The sequence below is a fragment of the Stenella coeruleoalba genome, assembly GCF_951394435.1.
Source record: "Stenella coeruleoalba genome assembly, contig: scaffold_152, whole genome shotgun sequence".
Classification (NCBI taxonomy): domain Eukaryota; kingdom Metazoa; phylum Chordata; class Mammalia; order Artiodactyla; family Delphinidae; genus Stenella; species Stenella coeruleoalba.
The window spans coordinates 631,954-649,945 of NW_027645953.1; the positions used below are offsets into that span (position 1 = coordinate 631,954).

The 17,992-nt window shown below is 44.6% G+C and overlaps 1 long non-coding RNA gene across 2 annotated transcripts in view; it reads left to right on the top strand.

Moving 5' to 3' along the window:
* The window catches only part of LOC307181247, a 559,683-nt gene that overhangs the window by 501,225 nt on the left and 40,466 nt on the right, over positions 1-17,992 (top strand). Inside the window, exon 3 of one of the 2 annotated variants that reach the window (XR_013826221.1) lies at positions 8,905-9,012. The exons of the other annotated variant lie outside the window; for it this stretch is intronic. This is a non-coding gene — a long non-coding RNA (uncharacterized lncRNA). Of the gene's footprint in view, positions 1-8,904; positions 9,013-17,992 lie in introns of those variants that run through there. 2 annotated transcript variants of the gene reach the window in all.

Sequence of the window (17,992 nt, forward strand, 5' to 3'; positions counted from 1 at the left end):
ACACCTGTTCCTTGGACCTGGCCGGTTCAGCAAGTTCCATTTTCTGCAACTGTGAGCCCCTGAGGGGTGATGATTGGCTGACCTGGGCAGCCTTACCGTGCCGGCCAGCCCTCCCCAGGTGTGCCTGGGTTGAGATCAATATAAATACCACTCCAGGCAGCAAGAGCCCCTGCAGCCGTGCCTGACGCCATTTTCTCTGCCCTGTCAGCAGTCTCGGGGCTGGGCTGGTGGGAGGGAGTGAGAGGCCACGGCTTTGTGGGTGGCCCAGTGTGAGTGGGGCTCTGCTGGACTTTCTGCAGCAGTTGCCAGGCTGCCACCTGATAAAGAAGAGGGTGTGTCACCCATACCTGCTGCTGGAATTTCTCCCTGGGCAGAGGTGAGGAAGGAAAAAAGCAGTGGGTGCAGGGACAGGACGGGTATCTCAGGCAGGGAAATGGAAATCTTCCAGAAGAGCACCCAGGGCCAGGACCATCCTGGCTGGCCTGCAGGCACCAAGTCGGCCGGCATGCTGTCACTCGTGTGGCTCTATGGCCCTTCCTCTAGGCTTTCAAGTCCTTGTATATATTCAGGTGTTTTACCTGGGACGGGTGGGAATAGTTCAGCAGCAACTGGCCTGGGACTCAGCTCACGTTTACTCACAGATGCCTCGGCACGGTGCCCCAGCTTTGCAATGAGGACGCTTGTTGCGTGGGGGCTGCTGGCTGAATGGGAGACGATTCCCCACCACTGACCAACTTCAGAATTGTTTACAACTGGAGCAAGTGCCCTGATACGGTTTTCCTCTGTGTAACTGGTGGGTTCTGTGTTTTTTTTCTCTTTTTCGTTTTTGGTTCAAGGTAGATTTTATTCCTCTTTTTTGTATTTACAGATATAAGCATGGAAATAATTTATTCATATAAATACATGTATGTGCAGGGAATAATTGTTTTTTCTGTTTTATTTTTTAAATTTTACTTCTTTTTAATTTTGAATTTTATTTTATATTTTTATACAGCAGGTTCTTATTGGTTATCTATTTTATACATATAAATGTATACATGCCAATCCCAGTCTCTCAACTCCTCCCACCACCACCCCCCCAACAGCTTTCCCCCCTTGTTGTCCATACGTTTGTTGTCTACATCTGTTGCTCTATTTATGCCTTGCAAAATGGTTAATCTGTACAGTTTTTCTAGGTTCCACATATATGCATGAATATACAAGATTTGTTTTTCTCTTTCTGACTTACTTCACTCTGTATGACAGTCTCTAGATCCATCGACGTCTCTACAAATGACCCAATTTCATTCCTTTTCATGGCTTAGTAATATTCCATTTTATATATGTACCACAGCTTTATGCATTCGTCTGTCTGTGGGCATTTAGGTTGCTTCCATTACCTCGATATTGTAAATAGTGATGCAATGAACATTGCGGTGAATGACTCTTTTTGATTTATGGTTTTGTCTGGGTATATGTCCAGTACTGGGATTGCTGTATCATATGGTAATTCTATTGTTAGTTTCTTAAGAAATTCCATATTGTTCTCCATAATGACTGTATCAATTTATATTCCCAACAATAGTGGAAGAGGGTTCCTTTTCTCCACACCCTTTGCAGCATTTTTTGTTTGTAGATTTTCAATGATGCCTATTTTACCAGGTGTGAGGTGATACCTCATTGTTGAATCCATTTCGTTGAGCAAGGGGTAGCTCTTGTCTATTACATATTTGGCTTATGGAACGGTATCTGTGCTAATTTCAAACTCTGCTTTTATGCAGACCCCAACTCACCTTCCCCCTTAAGCAGGCATAAGTTGGTTTTCTAAACTTGAGACCCTGTTCTGTTTTGTAATTCAGTTCATGTGTAGCCAAGTTCACATTCCGTGTATTAGTGATACCTTATGATGTTTCTTTTTCTGTGTGACTTATTTCACTTAGAATCATCGTGCCTCAATCCACTCATTATGCTGGTACGGGCCTGGTGACATAGATTTCATTGCTGAGTGGTATTCTGTTGTACAGAAGTACCGCAACTTCTTTATCCATTATTTGCTCTCTGGGATATTTAACTTGTGCCGTAGAAGAGATTCCTGTAAAAAGAGCCGTCCCAAATTTTGGGATTGCTGTGTCTTTTTGATATTAATTTCCCTAAGCTATAGGACCATAAGTGGAAGTGCCCTAGGCTCTGTTGCTTTGTTTTTTAGATGTTTCAGGAAACACCATACACTTCTCCCGCGTGTCTGTTGGCAATTTACATCCCGCCCATCAGCATAACAAGGCTCCCAGTTCTCCATGGCCTGTCCTGCCTTTCTGGATTTTACACTTTTTTCAGATGGCCCTTTTGACCGGGGGGAAGTGAGACTTCATTGTAGTGCAGATTTCCTTTGCAAGCTTGCTTGGTTGGCCAAAAAGGGCGTATGCGTTTTTTCCTGAATATATTCAGGAAAAAACGCATACGCCCTTTTTGGCCAAGTGCATCATTGTGGACGTTCTGCCTCTTTTCCTATGCTTTCAATGCAATTCCAGTCTACCTCCTGAAATCGGTTTCCTGCAATTCTGCCCCGATTTCAAGTCCTCTTGGCAGCCTTACTTCAGTCTATTTTTGGACGATAGCTGTCATTTATAACTCTGCAGGTTTGTGAATTACAGTGCCCCTGAGCTCCTTTCTTCAACTCGCTTTCTTGTGACCTGGCCGCAACACCGCAGGATGGCTTCAGGCCCTAATCTGGTTCCGGCCCGGCATGCTGAGCCTTTGGTTAATTCCTCTTCCTGGTGGGAAATGAGAGTTAAATTTGCCCGTTCAGACACCTCCAGCTAGTCTCTCATTGGTTCTCACTATTCCTGTTCATCTTCCGCAGAAATTGCAAACTGGGCCAAACAGGAGGTTAAAGGGACTGACTCTCCAAGTCGGGAGAGTGTTAGTAAAGCATCTGGAATGTTGCACCCGAGTACCAGGGGAGGAAAACTGACACATATTTGAACACATCTCCCGTTCACATGGTTGATCATACTCTGGGTTCCACATGCATGTTTTAGCTGAAGAAAGAATACCTTAAACCTGGAGAGTTGAGACCCGTGTAATGGGTACCATGCAATATGATTTCAAAGGGTCTTCATTTGCTCACCGAACCTCTCCAATCCTATCACTGCTGCGTTTATGCCCCTGTACACACGCTTGATTCTCTTTTGGAGACATAGCAATCCATAGGTTTTAAGATACTTACTAGTCAGGTACATTCTTAGGCGTTTAATATGGGGTGTTGAGTCCATTTCGTTGAGCAAGGAGTAGCTCTTGTCTATTCCATATTTGGCTTAAGGACCTTTATCTGTGCTCATTTCAATCTCTGGTTTTATGCAGCACCCCAACTCACCTTTCCCCTTAAGCAAGCATAAGTTGGTTTTCTAAATTTGAGACCCTGTTCTGTTTTGGAATGCAGTTCCTGTGTAGCCAAGTTTACATTCCGTGTATTAGTGATATCTTATGATGTTTCTTTTTCTGTGTGACTTATTTCAGTTAGAATCATCGTACCTGAATCCACTCATTACGCTGCTATGGGCCTGATGACATAGATTTCATTGCTGAGTGATACTGCATTGTACGTAAGTACCACAAGTTCTTTATCCATTTCTCACTTTCTGTGATATTGAACTTGTACGGTAAACGAGGTTCTTGTAAACGGAGGCGTCCCAAACTTTGGGGTGGCTGTGTCTTTTTTATTTTAATTTCCCTAAGCTATAGGACCATAAGTGGAAGTGCCCTAGGCTCTGTTGCTTTGTTTTTTAGCTGTTTCAGGAAACACCATACACTTCTCCTGAGTGTCTGTTGGCAATTTACATCCCGCCCATCAGCATAACAAGGCTCCCAGTTCTCCATGGCCTGTCCTGCTTTTCTGGATTTTACACTTTTTTCAGATGGACCTTTTGACCGGGGAGAAGTGAGACTTCATTGTAGTGCAGATTTCCTTTGCAAGTTTGCTTGGTTGGCCAAAAAGGGCGTATGCGTTTTCTCCTGAATATATTCAGGAAAAAACGCATACGCCCTTTTTGGCCAAGTGCATCATTGTGGACGTTCTGCCTCTTTTCCTATGCTTTCAATGCAATTCCAGTCTACCTCCTGAAATCGGTTTCCTGCAATTCTGCCCCGCTTTCAAGTCCTCTTGGCAGCCTTACTTCAGTCTATTTTTGGACGATATCTGTCATTTATAACTCTGCAGGTTTGTGAATTACAGTGCCCCTGAGCTCCTTTCTTCAACTCGCTTTCTTTTGAGCTGGCCGCAACACCGGAGGATGTCTTCAGGCTTTAATCTGGTTCTGGCACGGCACGCTGAGCCTTTGGTTAATTCCTCTTCCTGGTGGGAAATGAGAGTTAAATTTGCCCATCCAGACACCTCCAGCTAGTCTCTCATTGGTTCTCGCTATTCCTGTTCATCTTCCGCAGAAATTGCAAACTGGGCCAAACAGGAGGTTAAAGGCGCTGACTCTCCAAGTGGGGAGAGTGTTAGTAAAGCGTCTGGAATGTTGCACCCGAGTACCAGGGGAGGAAAACTGAGACATATTTGAACACGTCTCCCGGTCACATGGTTGATCATACTCTGGGTTCCACATGCATGTTTTAGCTGAAGGAAGAATACCTAAAATCTGGGTAGTTGAAACCCGTGGAATGGGTACCATGCAATATGATTTCAAAGGGTCTTCATTTGCTCACTGAACCTCTCCAATCCTATCACTGCTGCGTTTATGCCCCTGTACACATGCTTGATTCTCTTTCGGAGACATAGCAATCTATAGGTTTTAAGATTCTTACTAGTCAGGTACATTCTTAGGCGTTTAATATGGGGTTTTGTGTCCATTTCGTTGAGCAAGGAGTAGCTCTTGTCTATTCCATATTTGGCTTAAGGAACTTTATCTGTGCTCATTTCAATCTCTGGTTTTATGCAGCACCCCAACTCACCTTTCCCCTTAAGCAAGCATAAGTTGGTTTTCTAAATTTGAGACCCTGTTCTGTTTTGGAATGCAGTTCCTGTGTAGCCAAGTTTACATTCCGTGTATTAGTGATATCTTATGATGTTTCTTTTTCTGTGTGATTTATTTCAGTTAGAATCATCATACCTGAATCCACTCATTATGCTGCTACGGGCCTGATGACATAGATTTCATTGCTGAGTGATACTGCATTGTACGTAAGTACCACAAGTTCTTTATCCATTTTTCACTTTCTGTGATATTGAACTTGTACGGTAAACGAGGTTCTTGTAAACAGAGGCGTCCCAAATTTGGGGTGGCTGTGTCTTTTTGATTTTAATTTCCCTAAGCTATAGGACCATAAGTGGAAGTGCCCTAGGCTCTGTTGCTTTGTTTTTTAGATGTTTCAGGAAACACCATACACTTCTCCTGAGTGTCTGTTGGCAATTTACATCCCGCCCATCAGCATAACAAGGCTCCCAGTTCTCCATGGCCTGTCCTGCCTTTCTGGATTTTACACTTTTTTCAGATGGCCCTTTTGACCGGGGGGAAGTGAGACTTCATTGTAGTGCAGATTTCCTTTGCAAGCTTGCTTGGTTGGCCAAAAAGGGCGTATGCGTTTTTTCCTGAATATATTCAGGAAAAAACGCATACGCCCTTTTTGGCCAAGTGCATCATTGTGGACGTTCTGCCTCTTTTCCTATGCTTTCAATGCAATTCCAGTCTACCTCCTGAAATCGGTTTCCTGCAATTCTGCCCCGCTTTCAAGTCCTCTTGGCAGCCTTACTTCAGTCTATTTTTGGACGATATCTGTCATTTATAACTCTGCAGGTTTGTGAATTACAGTGCCCCTGAGCTCCTTTCTTCAACTCGCTTTCTTTTGAGCTGGCCGCAACACCGGAGGATGTCTTCAGGCTTTAATCTGGTTCTGGCACGGCACGCTGAGCCTTTGGTTAATTCCTCTTCCTGGTGGGAAATGAGAGTTAAATTTGCCCATCCAGACACCTCCAGCTAGTCTCTCATTGGTTCTCGCTATTCCTGTTCATCTTCCGCAGAAATTGCAAACTGGGCCAAACAGGAGGTTAAAGGCGCTGACTCTCCAAGTGGGGAGAGTGTTAGTAAAGCGTCTGGAATGTTGCACCCGAGTACCAGGGTATGAAAACTGAGACATATTTGAACACGTCTCCCGATCACATGGTTGATCATACTCTGGGTTCCACATGCATGTTTTAGCTGAAGGAAGAATACCTAAAATCTGGGTAGTTGAAACCCGTGGAATGGGTACCATGCAATATGACTTCAAAGGGTCTTCATTTGCTCACTGAACCTCTCCAATCCTATCACTGCTGCGTTTATGCCCCTGTACACATGCTTGATTCTCTTTCGGAGACATAGCAATCTATAGGTTTTAAGATACTTACTAGTCAGGTACATTCTTAGGCGTTTAATATGGGGTTTTGAGTCCATTTCGTTGAGCAAGGAGTAGCTCTTGTCTATTCCATATTTGGCTTAAGGAACTCTATCTGTGCTCATTTCAATCTCTGGTTTTATGCAGCACCCCAACTCACCTTTCCCCTTAAGCAAGCATAAGTTGGTTTTCTAAATTTGAGACCCTGTTCTGTTTTGGAATGCAGTTCCTGTGTAGCCAAGTTTACATTCCGTGTATTAGTGATATCTTATGATGTTTCTTTTTCTGTGTGATTTATTTCAGTTAGAATCATCATACCTGAATCCACTCATTATGCTGCTACGGGCCTGATGACATAGATTTCATTGCTGAGTGATACTGCATTGTACGTAAGTACCACAAGTTCTTTATCCATTTTTCACTTTCTGTGATATTGAACTTGTACGGTAAACGAGGTTCTTGTAAACAGAGGCGTCCCAAATTTGGGGTGGCTGTGTCTTTTTGATTTTAATTTCCCTAAGCTATAGGACCATAAGTGGAAGTGCCCTAGGCTCTGTTGCTTTGTTTTTTAGATGTTTCAGGAAACACCATACACTTCTCCTGAGTGTCTGTTGGCAATTTACATCCCGCCCATCAGCATAACAAGGCTCCCAGTTCTCCATGGCCTGTCCTGCCTTTCTGGATTTTACACTTTTTTCAGATGGCCCTTTTGACCGGGGGGAAGTGAAACTTCATTGTAGTGCAGATTTCCTTTGCAAGCTTGCTTGGTTGGCCAAAAAGGGCGTATGCGTTTTTTCCTGAATCGTTTTTCCTGCTTCATTGTGGACGTTCTGCCTCTTTTCCTATGCTTTCAATGCAATTCCAGTCTACCTCCTGAAATCGGTTTCCTGCAATTCTGCCCCGCTTTCAAGTCCTCTTGGCAGCCTTACTTCAGTCTATTTTTGGACGATATCTGTCATTTATAACTCTGCAGGTTTGTGAATTACAGTGCCCCTGAGCTCCTTTCTTCAACTCGCTTTCTTGTGAGCTGGCCGCAACACCGCAGGATGGCTTCAGGCCCTAATGTGGTTCCGGCACGGCACGCTGAGCCTTTGGTTAATTCCTCTTCCTGGTGGGAAATGAGAGTTAAATTTGCCCGTCCAGACACCTCCAGCTAGTCTCTCATTGGTTCTCGCTATTCCTGTTCATCTTCCGCAGAAATTGCAAACTGGGCCAAACAGGAGGTTAAAGGCGCTGACTCTCCAAGTGGGGAGAGTGTTAGTAAAGCGTCTGGAATGTTGCACCCGAGTACCAGGGTACGAAAACTGAGACATATTTGAACACGTTTCCCGATCACATGGTTGATCATACTCTGGGTTCCACATGCATGTTTTAGCTGAAGGAAGAATACCTAAAACCTGGGTAGTTGAAACCCGTGGAATGGGTACCATGCAATATGACTTCAAAGGGTCTTCATTTGCTCACCGAACCTCTCCAATCCTATCACTGCTGCGTTTATGCCCCTGTACACATGCTTGATTCTCTTTCAGAGACATAGCAATCCATAGGTTTTAAGATACTTACTAGTCAGGTACATTCTTAGGAGTTTAATATGCTGTGTTGAGTCCATTTCGTTGAGCAAGGAGTAGCTCTTGTCTATTCCATATTTGGCTTAAGGAACTTTATCTGTGCTCATTTCAATCTCTGGTTTTATGTAGCACCCCAACTCACCTTTCCCCTTAAGCAAGCATAAGTTGTTTTTCTAAATTTGAGACCCTGTTCTGTTCTGTAATTCAGTTCCTGTGTAGCCAAGTTTACATTCCGTGTATTAGTGATATCTTATGATGTTTCTTTTTCTGTGTGACTTATTTCAGTTAGAATCATCATACCTGAATCCACTCATTGTGCTGCTAAGGGCCTGATGACACAGATTTCATTGCTGAGTGATATTGCTTTGTAAGTAAATACCACAACTGCTTTCTCAATTTTTCACTTTCTGCGATGTTGAACTTGTACTGTAAACGAGGTTCTTGTAAACAGAGCCGTTCCAAACTTTGGGGTGGCTGTGTCTTTTTGATTTTAATTTCCCTAAGCTATAGGACCATAAGTGGAAGTGCCCTAGGCTCTGTTGCTTTGTTTTTTAGATGTTTCAGGAAACACCATACACTTCTCCCGAGTGTCTGTTGGCAATTTACATCCCGCCCATCAGCATAACAAGGCTCCCAGTTCTCCATGGCCTGTCCTGCCTTTCTGGATTTTACACTTTTTTCAGATGGCCCTTTTGACCGGGGGGAAGTGAGACTTCATTGTAGTGCAGATTTCCTTTGCAAGCTTGCTTGGTTGGCCAAAAAGGGCGTATGCGTTTTTTCCTGAATATATTCAGGAAAAAACGCATACGCCCTTTTTGGCCAAGTGCATCACTGTGGACGTTCTGCCTCTTTTCCTACGCTTTCAATGCAATTCCAGTCTACCTCCTGAAGTCGGTTTCCTGCAATTCTGCCCTGCTTTCAAGTCCTCTTGGCAGCCTTACTTCAGTCTATTTTTGGACGATAGCTGTCATTTATAACTCTGCAGGTTTGTGACTTACAGTGCCCCTGAGCTCCTTTCTTCAACTCGCTTTCTTGTGAGCTGGCCGCAACACCGCAGGATGGCTTCAGGCCCTAATCTGGTTCCGGCACGGCATGCTGAGCCTTTGGTTAATTCCTCTTCCTGGTGGGAAATGAGAGTTAAATTTGCCCGTCCAGACACCTCCAGCTAGTCTCTCATTGGTTCTCGCTATTCCTGTTCATCTTCCGCAGAAATTGCAAACTGGGCCAAACAGGAGGTTAAAGGGACTGACTCTCCAAGTCGGGAGAGTGTTAGTAAAACGTCTGCAATGTTGCACCAGAGTACCAGGGTACGAAAACTGAGACATATTTGAACACGTCTCCCGATCACATGGTTGATCATACTCTAGGTTCCACATGCATGTTTTAGCTGAAGGAAGAATACCTTAAACCTGGGTAGTTGAAACCCGTGTAATGGGTACCATGCAATATGACTTCAAAGGGTCTTCATTTGCTCACCGAACCTCTCCAATCCTATCACTGCTGCGTTTATGCCCCTGTACACATGCTTGATTCTCTTTCGGAGACATAGCAATCCATAGGTTTTAAGATACTTACAAGTCAGGTACATTCTTAGGCGTTTAATATGCGGTGTTGAGTCCATTTCGTTGAGCAAGGAGTAGCTCTTGTCTATTCCATATTTGGCTTAAGGAACTTTATCTGTGCTCATTTGAATCTCTGGTTTTATGCAGCACCCCAACTCACCTTTCCCCTTAAGCAAGCATAAGTTGGTTTTCTAAATTTGAGACCCTGTTCTGTTCTGTAATTCAGTTCCTGTGTAGCCAAGTTTACATTCCGTGTATTACTGATATCTTATGATGTTTCTTTTTCTGGGTGACTTATTTCAGTTAGAATCATCATACCTGAATCCACTCATTGTGCTGCTAAGGGCCTGATGACACAGATTTCATTGCTGAGTGATATTGCTTTGTAAGTAAATACCACAACTTCTTTATCCATTTTTCACTTTCTGCGATGTTGAACTTGTACTGTAAACGAGGTTCTTGTAAACAGAGCCGTTCCAAACTTTGGGGTGGCTGTGTCTTTTTGATTTTAAATTCCCTAAGCTATAGGACCATAAGTGGAAGTGCCCTAGGCTCTGTTGCTTTGTTTTTTAGATGTTTCAGGAAACACCATACAATTCTCCCGAGTGTCTGTTGGCAATTTACATCCCGCCCATCAGCATAACAAGGCTCCCAGTTCTCCATGGTCTGTCCTGCCTTTCTGGATTTTACACTTTTTTCAGATGGCCCTTTTGACCGGGGGGAAGTGAGACTTCATTGTAGTGCAGATTTCCTTTGCAAGCTTGCTTGGTTGGCCAAAAAGGGCGTATGCGTTTTTTCCTGAATATATTCAGGAAAAAACGCATACGCCCTTTTTGGCCAAGTGCATCATTGTCGAGTTTGTGACTCTCTTCATATGTTTTCAATGCAATTCCAGTCTACCTCCTGAAATCGGTTTCCTGCAATTCTGCCTTGCTTTCAATGCCTCTTCATAGCCTTACCTCAATATATTTTTTAAAAATAGTTGGTCTTTATAACTCTGCAGGTTTTTGAATTGCAGTGGCCCTTAGCTCCATTTTTTAGCTCTTATTTTTGTGGTCTTGCCCCGTAACCACAGGATTCCTTGAAGCCCTATTTTTCTTCTGGGGCACCTTACTGTGCCTTTGGTTAATTCTTCTTACTGATGTGATATTAGAGTGACATGTGCCCATTGAAACCGCTACAGCTAGTTTCTCACTGGTTCCCCCTATTCCCATTCATCCTCTCCACTATCTGCAGACTGTGCGATACCAGAACTTAAAGGCATTGACTCCATGTGGGGATGTTGTTAGTAAAGCGGCTGGAATGTCGATCCGGAGCCCCAGGCGAGGAAAAGTGAGGTGCGTTTTAGAAACCTTTCCCGATCATATGGTATACCAGTCGCTGGGTTTCCCAAGCATGGTTTAGCTGTAGGAAGATTCCCTTCAACCTGGAGTGTTGGGACCCTTGGACTGAGTAGCATGAAGTATTGCATTAAACTTTCGGCAGTTGCTCACCAAAGCTCACCAATCCTGTCAGCCCCAAGTGTCCAGCCTTATGTCTTATCCAGCTGTGGGTTTATATGTGGTCAATCCAGGTTGCATCACAGCCCCTGAGCGAATTTTGTAAGAATTTTTCTCTCTTTCATTGTTTCAGCGTTTTGTTTTTAAAATTTATTTCTATAATGGGGTTTAGCTCCTTTTCACTGCTGTGTTTGTGCCGCTCTGCACACACTTGATTCCCTTATGGAGATATATCAATACATGGGTTTTAAGATTCTTATTCCTCAGATATATTTCTCTGCGGTGTATAGGGTGTGTTGAGGCCAGTTCATTGAGCAAGGTGTAGATCTTGTCTAATACCTATTTGGTTTATTGAACGGTATCTGTGCTAATTTCAAACTCTGGTTTTATGCATCACCCCACCTCTCCTTTCCCCTTAAGCTGACATAAGTGTGTTTTCTAAATGTGAGACACTGTTCTGTTCTGTAATTCATTTCTTGTGCAGCCATATTTACCCTCCCTCTATAAGTGATATCTTATGATATGTTTCTTTTTCTGTTTGACTTATTTCAAGTAGTATTATCGGACCTAAATCCACTCTTTATCCTTCTACTAGCCTTATTACATTGATTTCATGGTGAAGAGATATTCCATTGTACATAAGTACCACATCTTCTTTATCCATTGTTCTCTTTCCTGGGATATTTAAGGTGTACTGAAGTTGAGGTTCTTGTAAACAGAGTAGCCCTAAACTGTGGTGTGCTTGTGTCTTGTTGATTTTTAGACTTCCCTAGATATACTCCCATGATTGGAAGTGTCCTATGCTCTGTAGCTCTGTTTTTTAGATGATTTAGGAACCACCATACACTTCTCCAGAGTGGCTCTCGGCAGTTCACACACTGCCCATCAGCGTATAAAGGCTCCCTGTTCTCCATGGCCTGTCCTGCATTTCTGGTTTTTACAAATTTTTAGGATGGCCCTTTTGACCGGTGGGAAGTGAAACTTCTTTGTTGTGCACATTTGCATTGCTTGCTTGCTTCGTTGCCCATAAAGTGCGTATGCGTTTTTTCCTGGATATAATCAGGAAAAAACGCATACGCCCTTTTGGGCCAACTGCATCATTGTCGAAATTCTGCCGCTTTTCATGTGCGTTAAAGACGAGTCCAATCTATCTCTTGAAATCTGTTTCTTGCAATTCTGTCTTGCATTCAGATCCTCTTCTTTGCCTTACCTCAACATATTTTTGGACGTTAGTTTTCATTTATAACTCTGCAGGTTTGTGAATTGCAGTGACCCTGAGCTCCATTTTTTAAGTTGCTCTTTTGTGAGCTGGCCTCAAACCCGCAGGATTGCTTCAGGCCCTATTTTGGCTCCGGCGAGGCAGGCTGAGCCTTTCTTTAATTCTTATTCTTAATGGGAAATTAGAGTGATATGTGCCCGTCCAAACCCCTACAACTCTTGTCTCATTGGTTCCCCCTCTTCCCGTTCATCCTCCTCACAATTTGCAAAATGTGTGAAACAGAAGTTTAAATGTGCTGATTCTCCAAGTGGGGAGATTCTAAGTAGCGTGGCTGGAATGGTGAACAGGAGCACCAGGAGAGGATAAATGAGGTGCATTTTAGACACATCTCCCGATCACATGGTGTACAGTCCTCTGGGTTTTCCATGCATGTTTTAGCTGTAGGAAGATCCCTTGAACCTGCAGATTTGGGACCCATTGAATGGGTACCAGGTAGTATTACTTTAAAGGGTGTGCATTTCCTCACCCAACCTCACATTTCTCTTAGCGCAAACAGTTTCCAGCCTTATGTCTCATCCTGCTGTGGGTCTAGATGCGTTCAATCCATGTTGCATCACCGTCCCTGAGGAAAAGTTGTAAGAGGTTTTCTCTGTCTCTCTGTCGTTTAGTTTTTTCAATTTATTACTATATTGGTTACAGCTGATTTTCAAAGCTCTGTTTCTTGCTGCTGTACATCCACTTGATTCACGTACAGAGAGACATCAATAAATTCTTTTTCAGATTCTTACCAGTCGTATATATTCTTTTCCGGTGACTTGAGTGTGCTGAGTGCAGTTCTTTTAGCTACCGTGTAGGCCTTGTTGATTATCAGTTTGGTATTTGGAATGGTATCTTTGCTAATTTCAACCTCCTGGATGATGCCTCACCCCTCCCCACCTTTCCCGTTTAGCAGCCTTATGCGTGTTTTCTACATATTTGACTATGTTTTTGTTTTGTAATTTATTTCATGTGTAGCCATTTTGGATTCCACCTTTAAGTGATATCTTATGATATGTGTCTTTTTCTTTTTGAATTCTGTCACTTAGAATGATCATACGTAACTCCTCCGGAGTTGTTACAACTGGCCATATTTCATTGATTTCCAGGCTGAATAATATTCCACTCTACCTAAGTACCACATCTCTATCCATTTTTTCCCTCCAGAGACATTTAAGTTATATCCTAGTCGAGGATCTTTTAAACAGAGAGGGGGTAAACATTGGGGTGCCTGTGTCCTCTCGATTTTTGTTTTTCCCAAGATATACGCCCATGAGTGCAAGTGCCCTATGCTCTGTAGCTCATTTTTTAGATGCTTTAGTAAACACAATACACTTCTCCAGAATGGCCGTTGGCAATATACATTTCCACTATAAGTCTCACAGGGCTCCCTCTTCTCGTTGCCCTGTCCTGCATTTCTGTTGTTTACGCTTTATGAGGATGGCTCTTCTGACTGATGCGAAGTGATATCTTTTGTAGTATTGACTTCCAGTGCCCACCTGTTTGGTTGGCTAAAAAAGTGTATGCCCTTTTCTTGAATATATACAGAAAAGAACGCATACACCCTTTTTGGCCAACTGCAATGTTGGCAATGTTGGCAATGTTCAGCTCCTTTTCTTGTGCTTAATGGCGAGTCCTTTCTACCTCCTCAAATCCCTTTCCTGCCATTCTCCCTTGCTTACAAGTCCTTTTCTCTGACTTTCCTCAAGACATTTTTCAGTGATGGATATTTTCAACTCTGCAGTTTTGTGAATTTTACTGCCCCTGAGTTCCATTGTTCAACTCGTGTTTATGGGAACTGGCCACAAAGCAGTGGGATTTCCTCAAGCCCTATACTGTTTCCATGGGCAACCCTAGCCTTTGGTCAATTCGTCTTCCTGATTGGAAATTAGAGTGACATGTGCCTGTCTGAACACCTAGGACTTGTCTCTCATTGTTCCTCATCCTTCCGCTTCATCCTCTGGACAAATTCCAAACTGTACGCAACAGGATGTTGACAGTGCTGACATCTCCAAGTGGGGAGACTGTTAGTAAAGACGCTGGAGGGGTGAACCCGAGCACCAGGAGATGAGGAGATGAGATGCCTTTTCCAAACTCTTCCCGATCAGACGGTATACCATCCTCTGGGTGTGACAGACATGTTTTAGCAGTAGGAAGAGTCCCATTCATGTAAGGAGAACACCAGGGCTTTTTCAAAATCAGTGTCTCCCCGAAACCCAAACTGGGGAAGTTTTTAAGCTACGGCTACACATATGTTCATTAAGGGCCTTGGGAAGTAGGCAGAGTCCAAACTTTAGATGATTGAAGTCTTCAGGGTCAGAAGCACTCACCACCAGCTTCCCTTAGGCTACACTTTAACTGTCATTGATAGATGATGTCAATAAAAATATCTATTCTTTTTCAGATTATTTCCCCTTATAGGTTATTGCAAAATGTTGAGTGTAGTTCCCTGTGCTATACAGTAGTTCCTTGTTGATGATCTATTTTATACATAGCAGTGTGTATGTGTTCATTCCAAACTGTTAATTTATCCCTCCTCCCACCTTTCCCCTTTGGTAATAATAAATTATAAGATTTTATACTTCTCAGAAATGGGGGAGCTGAAAGAGAGGTATCATTTTCAATGGAAAAGCATTTAAAACAAGATTGAAGGTTTAACCAAGATTATTAGCTGTACATCCTTGGAAAGAAATCACTTCGTTTCTCTAATATTGACCTGACAAATAAGACAAACCTTTTCACTGAACTTGCTTATAAAAAGTGATGGAAATATCAAATGGAAGTGTTAAAAACATCTTATTTTACCCGAGCCTTATACACTGTTCTATGTTAACTACAGTTTGGCTCACACATCTGTTCATTGAGGTTACAATAGTCTCAATTTCTGTTACTGATCCTCCAGAGTGGACCCCAACAAGTGTCCCCCTGCCCAGTGTCATTGGGGCCAACAGATCGAGACTGAGTTTGGTTCACAAGCAAAGGAAACTTTATATTTTGATCAGAGAATGGAGAGGTGAGAGCATGCACTACCCCGTGGGCTGTGGGCTGGGCTGCTGTGTAGAGATCCTGTCAGAGTCAGTGGGAGGGAGGGAGGCGGCGGAGCTCTCGAGGGCCAGGTTGGCTGTAGCTCAGGCTCTATATCGTGGAGTCTGCACTGGGCCCCAGGAGCTGAGGTGTCGACCCAGCCATTCTGCACTAGGAAATCTGGTCTGAAGTGCCGGGTGTGGAACCTCTGCATGCGGGACCCTAGGAGCACGTGAAATTAGACAAAGCACAAAGGATAAAAAAGGTTAGACTTGACTTTATTGCCCAGATTCTATTTTTATCTCCCAGGGATTTTTAATGGGCTTTGCTGGGGACAAACCCCTCCTCTGCCTTTTGTCCCGTTCCTCATTCTTGGAGTGCTGAGGGTGCAGACCCTTCTTCTGTAACTGCTGAGTGCTGAGTTGGGAGCCCTCATACCCTGGGGCGAGGGTCAGAGCTTCTCCCCAGCAGCCTCCCGGTGACGTTGATTGTCCCCAGGACCCCTGCCTCCCTGCTCGTCCACCTGAGCACCAGCATTGGAAGTGTTATAGATTCTAATGACCTTTAAGGGTCCAGGAAAGAGATGTGCAGAGACGCTGTGGGGGCCGGTTTCACCCCGCCCCACATTTGTTCGGCCACCTTAGGCTGACCGTCTCTGCCAGCCTAGATGCTCTGACCAGTAGTCTGCGCTTTCTTCAGTTAGGCCCCTGAATTAACGTACAAACAGCACCAGGTGTCAGAGCCCTGCCCGCTCAACTCCCAGACAGTCCAGGGTCAGTGGTGACCAAGGACCATGATGGCTACTGAGTCAACAGCCTTTTGAAGTAAACAGGAGTCCAGCCGGTCTTATTGGCCACCATCATCACGGTGTCTGTAGGCTTTTCTATGGTGACAGTGTGGTATACTGTTCCCCCGCCAAGATTATTAGCTCCCCTCTGGGTGCAGTAAGTCCTGCAAGCAGTAGTCTACTCTTTTGGGACACACTCTTGTTGTTTTATGAGAGAAACTCCAGGTCAAGTGATGTTCACACGAGTCGTCATGGTGCCCTGTTGCCCCCGGTTATCTCTCTGGATGTTGGAGTTGGAGGGCCTCCTCACTCGAGGTCGGTGTGCCCACGGAGCGAACCCTGCAACTTCAGGGCATGGTTGGTGGTTAGGATCACCACGTGGGGTCCTTTTCCCTTAGGAGGGAGGTGGCCTTTTGGGCTGCTGATTTCCAGGTTTTTAGATACCGCCAGTATCTTGGCCAGATGTGGCAGTGGGCCAAGCCCCTTAGTGACCGTAGTTTATCCTACCTGGATGGCATTCTTGCATTGTTCCATTTCAAGTGGTCCCAGTTTTTGCACTAATTCTCCAATGGCGATTCACCTTTCACCGGGAATGTAAAGGTCAAAGGGTTTAGCTAAATTAGGGAGTTCCAGGGCAAGGGTCTGAATTGACTGCTCTTTCCATTCTTGAAAGGCCACTTCTGGATTCTATTCAAAAGGATCATCATCTTTTCCTTTCAGTGTTTCATATAGAGGCCCAGCTAGTAGACTGTAGTTAGGGATCCAGAAGCAGCAAACCCTGGCCTCCCCAGGAACCCCTAAGCTGTCTTCTAGTTTTAGAAAGGGGTAAGGCTGAAAATGGTTTCTTCCCTTTCCTGGGATGGGCTTCTCTGACCTTCTGTGAGAATGAAGCCCAGGCAGGTCACCGCAGTCTGTGATATTTGAGCTTTTTCTTGGACAACTTCTATCCTTTATTGGCTTGGTAGTTCAGAGGCCTCCTTAGTAGGGCTGGTGATCAGAATGTCGTCTGCATATTGAAGGAGGGTTTCCTTTTCCAGAGGTAGAACTTTTAGGTCTTTAGCTAAGCTTTCCCCAAAGATGGTGTGGGAATTTTTGCACCCTTGGGGCCAGACGGCCCGGAAGTATTGTTTTAGTTGTATGTTGAGTCCTGCCACTCACAAGCCAAAATTTCTTGTGACTCTGGGACTAATGGAATACAAAAGAAGGCATCATTGAAGACTAATACAGAATACCATGTCCTGGTGGTTGGTAGAATGACCAGCAGGGTGTAGGAATTAGGAGCAACTGGAGGTATATCCTCGGTGGCTTCACTGACTGTCCTGACATCCTTTACCAGGTCCCCAGCAGCCCATGGGGCTCTCGTGGTCAGACCAATCCCAGAATATGGAGCTCACCTGGGCAGGTACCCCACCCCCACCCCAGCCCACGGGGCTCTCGTGGTCAGGCCCCTCCCAGGATACAGAGCTACCCTTGCAGGTACCGTGGCAGGGCTGGGCACACAGGAACCGTGCACATAGCCCTCATTGCAGAGCACCCCCAGCTCACCTGTCGCTCAGAGCTGACACAGAGCACCTCAGAGCAGGACTTGAACTAACAAACAGCAGCTGCGACAGGTCTGTGACCCTGGGCATCACTCCGTGAGGCCTCCCTCCACCTGGTCTTCCAGAGACTTCCACTGCACCCGGGGCACCAGACCTCTGTCTCCAACCACCACCCACCCCTCCTCTCCCTGACTCCTGGGTTCCTCTCATTAGGAGAGGGTTTTCTTGAAGTTGTCTCCCACTCATGGGCCAGATAAAATGATTAGAAAACAAGCCAAAGCTGCAGCCCCTTGTCTATCCTGACTCTCAGGAGCCCACACCTGTTCCTTGGACCTGGCCGGTTCAGCAAGTTCCATTTTCTGCAACTGTGAGCCCCTGAGGGGTGATGATTGGCTGACCTGGGCA